At 32.3% G+C, this 6,000-nt stretch overlaps 1 long non-coding RNA gene across 1 annotated transcript; it reads right to left on the reverse strand.

Annotated features, from left to right (window-relative positions):
• Positions 1–2,262: 2,262 nt before the first annotated feature.
• Positions 2,263–4,237, reverse strand: LOC147477242 (uncharacterized). The gene is made up of 4 exons (XR_015208957.1): positions 4,039–4,237; positions 2,812–3,254; positions 2,678–2,725; positions 2,263–2,589 (listed from the first exon to the last, which is right to left on the reverse strand). It is a non-coding gene; the product is annotated as an uncharacterized LOC147477242 (long non-coding RNA).
• Positions 4,238–6,000: the final 1,763 nt, after the last annotated feature.

Genomic DNA, 6,000 nt, shown 5'->3' on the forward strand with positions numbered 1-6,000 from the left:
GCTTTGATTGCTAGGAATGAAAGAGATTCTGATTACCGCACCGAGCATAGTTCACGAATTGTACTTAAAGATGTTTTTCTCCTTATACATGCTGCGAAGGTCTATACAATTAATCCATTCAATAAATTTAAGGAGCAATTAGAGAAGGCAAAGATGGAGTACAAATTTGATGGGAACGAGATTGTCAACAATGGAGCCAGAAGCTACATGGTGAATTTCAGAGACCCGCAGAAGAAGTCCGTTTGAAAAGTGAGTTTCAATAGAGGAACCTTAGAAGGAGACTGTGAATGTAAGCATTTTCAGTTTATGGGGTTACTTTGTGGTTACATGTTAAAACTTTTTCAGCGTTACGAGATCGAAGAGATTCCAAAGCATTTTGTTTTGAAGCGGTGGATGCAAAAGGTAAACACGTATAGAGTGGAGTTTCATACTGGATTAGAGGTCGGCCATGAAAACCATAAACCTTTGAGAGTGCCTCATTGTATCAAGGTTGCTTCTCAAGTGGCTTACGATGCAGGGAATATTATTTAGGCTTATTCATATTTTATAGAAAAGATGGGTGAAATGGCTATTGGAGTTTCAAAGTTGAATGAAACTTCCATCGAAGGAGTCACAAATAATAAAGAGCCTCAAGTTAAAGAGCATTCTATTGATACCTCACAAGTTAATTGATTTTAATGTTTAATTTGATATAAGTTTAATGTTTAATGTTTAATATTTTTTTTATTTTAATGTTTAATTTGATATTAATATTTATTTCATTTTGACTTTCAAATTTTTATTTCAGATATTGATTTTGAATCCCAATATTTCTCAAACAAAATGGAGGAAGAAGAACGTGGAGAGATTTAAATCCCCCAGGGAGATAGCCCTAAACAATCAAGGAAGAATGTGTAGAAACTGTGGAAAGATTGCTAACCATGACTCGAGAAATTGTCCGGAGAAAAATAATGCGTAATCTGTGAAATATAAGTATTTTTGGTTACTAGGTTGCTTTGTGTATTTTGGTATTTTTCTGATCCTCTACTTGATATATGAAAGTGGTTATGATGTGGTTGTGATCCTTCGATGCTTCAGAAAAATTTATTCTTTGCCATTTTGTGTAAACTGATCCGTTGCTTCTGAATTATATAGGTTTTAACTCGCTCGAAGGGTATCAGGGCTTCTAGTTTGTTAGAGAAGGCACTACTTGCATACATGCAGTTTTGCAGTAGGTTTGGATTGAATCTTGCGTTATTTGTACTTGTTGGGAAGGCTTCGACACTTACGATGGTGTTGTCAAGGATTGATTATTGATTGCGTTTTTGTGGTATGTTATTAAGAATACTGATGCAAGCTGAGAGTTCTGTCAGAGTTTTGAGTTTAGTTAGAGTTTTGACTTCTGTAAGGGTGTGCACTGTCAGAGTTTTGAGTTTTGTGTTATGTCTAGCTAGTTTAGCGCAGACAAGAAATGTCAGAGTTCTGTCAGAGCTTTTTGGTCTTAGTTACAGTTGATTTTCTGTCAGTTTTTTTGGATAGAACCACTTGCAGGAAATTAATCTTGAATTGCTTTAACAACATCCATCAAATGGAAGAAACTGCCTTACAGCTGAAAGTGCACGCAAATGATCTGCATTTCAAACAACTGGTTCTAATTCAATTTAGAACTAGAGAAAATACAAAACTTCAGGGAAAAAACTCTAGTCGAGTCTAACCAGATTCAATAAAAAGACTTGAAGATCTGCTTGTTCAGCAGCACCATCACCATCACCGCGACTTTGCTCATCAATTGTATCAATATATAAAAGCTTCGGATCTTGCATTAAAGCTATGCTATTAAAACATGTGCAAAACCCAACAGTATAATGCTTGCTCAAGTACGTGTCTTGAGATAGAAAATGAAGTATGGAGCGTTAGTTAGTTTGTTGATGAAGCTTATTGGGTATCCATCTATCTAGCATTAAATGAGCTTTGGCTATCCACGTTTTTTCTTGAATAGAACCACTTGCAGTTGATATGGAACCACTTGCAGGAAATGGTTCTGTCAGAGCTTTTCCTGTTAGAGTTAAGCTGGAATAATCTTAAGCTTTACCTGTCAGAGTTGAGTTGGAATAATCTTAAGCTTTAACCAGAGAAATCCAAAACCAGCGAGACAAACCAGCAATAACAACATGTAAACAGATACAACCACAGAGATGCATTTCCACAAAACAATTCAGAGAATCAAAAGAAGAGTTCAAACTGCATAGTATTCATATATTGAATATTACTAACAATGCAGAACCATTACATGCCTTTCTATAACCCAATACCAGATGTATGAGTCTCATTAGTCACATTTGACACACAACTTAACACATTTATTCATTACACTCAATATTACTTACTAGTCCTACTAATAAACCAACTTTTCCCTTTATTCATTACACAACACAGGAGGCAACACGACAACCTTTCCCTTTATCAGTAGCACAAGAATCTATAACTTCAACTTCTTCCAAACTCCAACTTCTTCCAAACTCCAATTAATGCATCAGCTCTATTGCTTCCAAACTCAACAACAGCTGGATGAAGATGTGGAAACGGCAAGAAAATATTGTGGACTGCAATCTTGAAAAAAAAAATCAAATTAATTAGTACAATAAAAATAATTGTTCTCAGGGAATGTAACCAAATTGAGCCAAATTGAAATGCAAACCTAAGCAATCAAATTCTACGATCAACTGACGAAATCTTGGGTGTTTTCCTGCATGTAACCAAGAGATGAATGTAACAAATGAAATATAAATTCTAGAAATAAAAAATACAACGAAGAAGCATTGCAAACTTTACCTTCTCATATAAGGCATTAGAAAGTGCTATTTGCCTAATCTACACATAACAACCTTAACTAGGAGAATAACACCTTAACTAGGTACCTGATCAAACACATAACCACTAAGATAAGACAAACTAACAACAATTTAAATATTATACAAATGCCGATAAAGTTAATATCTGAATCAGTCGTTATTCTCCTTGCGTAAATAGAAACCGGACTCTCAGTTGGAGCTGGAGTAGCTTTGATTCAACATTGATATTCGACGATGAACAACTTCTATAATTGTCCTCGTTATCATTCCACTTGAAGAAAGTACATCTCATTTCCCTCGGAAGACGATCCGAATGTTTCTCGCAGACGATGAAACGACGTCTAGGATTCGCTGATGTTCTTGAAATTCTCTTAAACAATGTACTTCCACATATTGGACATCCCGTTTCTTGATGGAATTTCACTATTTATCAAAGAGATAAAAAATAATTTAATCAAATGAAAAAACAATTAATAAAAAAAACACTAAGGTAAATCGTCTGTTAATGTGTTTACACTCAAATTTCCCACGATTCCACTGCCAATATATATACTCAGAAAGTGTCAATATATACCCTCAAATTTCCTATACTTGGTGAAAGTGTGTAGGGTAAAAGCTCATAATAGCCAATTCTATACAAATCAACAATGCCCATATCAACCAAAATAAAAAATAAACTCCATTAAACAATAAACCTACAAGTAGCAAAACCTTAAGTACACGAATCTATTAAGTTAACATCCCACACATACAAACCATCAATCTATCATACCAACTTTCTAATATATAAGCTTAACATTCAATAATTTCTTGCTTTCTCTAATTGTCCATTAGAGAAGCATCATTGAATAATCAAATGTCCAATTTTTTTAAATATGACATTTAATCTAATAAATATCACGCACCTATACTCAGTTGGACCATCAAAATACAAGCAAAGTTAAGAATAATTCGTTCATACGAGCAAAATGAGGACTAGAACCATAGAAGCAAGAACTAGCTAGCATGTATACAATAAACTCAGTTTCCCAAAATTCACAACAAATGGATCGGATTGATTGCTTCATATGGAAAAAGTTTATTCTATCTAATTATTCACATAAAAAACTATCATACAACTGAAATTCAACATACCATATACAAAAAAAATTGATACCCACAAATTGGTTCACATGAAACCCACAAAAAAAAATAATAATGAATTTACCAATTTCAGTTGATATGAAAGCGCCCCAATTCAAATAAAGAATTCAAATTTTCGGTGGTTGGAATTTTCGGTGGTTTGAGTTTGGAGGTGATTTGGACGAATTATATGAAGGTTATTTGATTTCGTGTTTACATATGTTTAATTTGTCAACACAAATTGTTTAATTTGGAGCCGAGATTAAAGAATTCAAAACCCTCGTTGAGTTTCGTTGAGTTTCTGAAAATCAAATTTTGAAATTTCGTATTTTGTGAGGTTTCTTTTGAAATTTCATATTTTTTTAGGTCAAATTTTGAAATTTCATTTTTTAGATCTTGATCTGGATTTCTTTGGATCCAACTGCCAAAATTTTGATGTCAGTTTGCTGTCAACAAAATTTGATGTCAACCTAACTGGCCCAATATATATATTCTAACAAATCATGATTCATGCATGTTTTCGTTGCTAACCCGTTTGAATTTTCTAACAAATTGTTTTAATCAAGTCTTAAAACCCTGTTTTAATTTCTCAATAAATTGTTTTAATTAAGTTTTAAAAACCCATTTTATAATTGGGGGAGGGATCTCGTTTTAATTTAAAAGTGTCATTCTCGTTATTAATATGAGAAAGATTCATGTTTTAATTAGAAGTGATAAATTTATTTTATTTATTTATTTTTCTCAATAGAGGAGGAATTCCTATATATATTATAATAGGAGAAGGATTCCCGTTTTAATTAGAAGTACCAAAATTTCTATTTTCAATATGAGAGGAATTCTCATTTTAATAAGAATTGATGATGTCGAATTTTAAAAGAGTTAGAAAAATACCCATTATAGGAGCTTTAATATTAACTAGCTTGTAGGCATACACACCGGCTTTTTTGACTACCGTTTTAGTCGCTAACCCGTTTTAATTTTCTAACAAATTACTTTAAATGAAGTTTTAATTAAGTTTTAAAAACCCGTTTTTTCAATTGGGAGAAAGATCTTGTTTTAATAAGAGAATAATTATCGTTTTAATTAGATATGCTAGATTTTCCCTTTTCAATAGGGGAGGAATTCACATTTTAATAGGAGAATGATTCCTGCTTTAATTAGAAGTGTCAGAATTTGTTTTAATAGGAGAGGAATTCCCGTTTTTCAAATATGAGAGAAATTCTCGTTTTAATAGGAGATGACGTGAAATTTTAATAGAGCTAAAAAAATACCCCTTGTGGGAGCTTTAATATTAAGACTAGTTTGTAGGCCCGTGCATACGCACCGGCTTTTTTGAAAACTTGCTCAATAATCATTACTATATGTCTATACATATAGAAATTTCATAACAAATCGTTTTATTAGGGGATCCCCGTTTTAGTTGCTAACCCGTTTTGATTTCCTAACAAATTATTTTAATTGTGTTTTAAAAACCCGTTTTTAGTTGGGGAAATAATCTCGTTATAAAAGTTGACTTAATTTAAATGTGTGATTCTCGTTTTAATATGAGAATAAATCCATTTTAATTGGAAGTGCTAGAAGTTGTTTTTTCAATATAAAATAGGAATTCTCGTTTTATTAGGAGTTTTGAAGAAAAGAATAGATTTCCATTTTAAGTTGGTTTCTTAAAAGGAAAAAGAGATTCCCGTTTTATGTTGGTTTATTAAGTGGTGATGTGTTAATAGATCTTGAAAAATACCCTTTGTGGGAGCTTTAATTTTAGTAGATCCGTGCATACACACCAACTAATTTTAAAACTTGCTCAACAATCATAACTATACATATAGAAATTTTCTAACAAATCGTGATTCCAGTTTTCGTTGCTAACCCGTTTTAATTTCCTAACAAATTATTTTAATCAAGTCTTAAAAGCCCACTTTAATTTTTTTAACAAATTGTTTTAATTAAGTTTTAAAAACCCGTTTTTTAATTGGGGGAGGGATCCCGTTTTAATTTAGAAGTGTGATTTTCGTTTTTAATAGGAGAATGAATATCGTTTTAATTAGAA

The sequence above is a fragment of the Coptis chinensis genome, chromosome 9 (genome assembly GCF_015680905.1).
Source record: "Coptis chinensis isolate HL-2020 chromosome 9, ASM1568090v1, whole genome shotgun sequence".
Taxonomy (NCBI): domain Eukaryota; kingdom Viridiplantae; phylum Streptophyta; class Magnoliopsida; order Ranunculales; family Ranunculaceae; genus Coptis; species Coptis chinensis.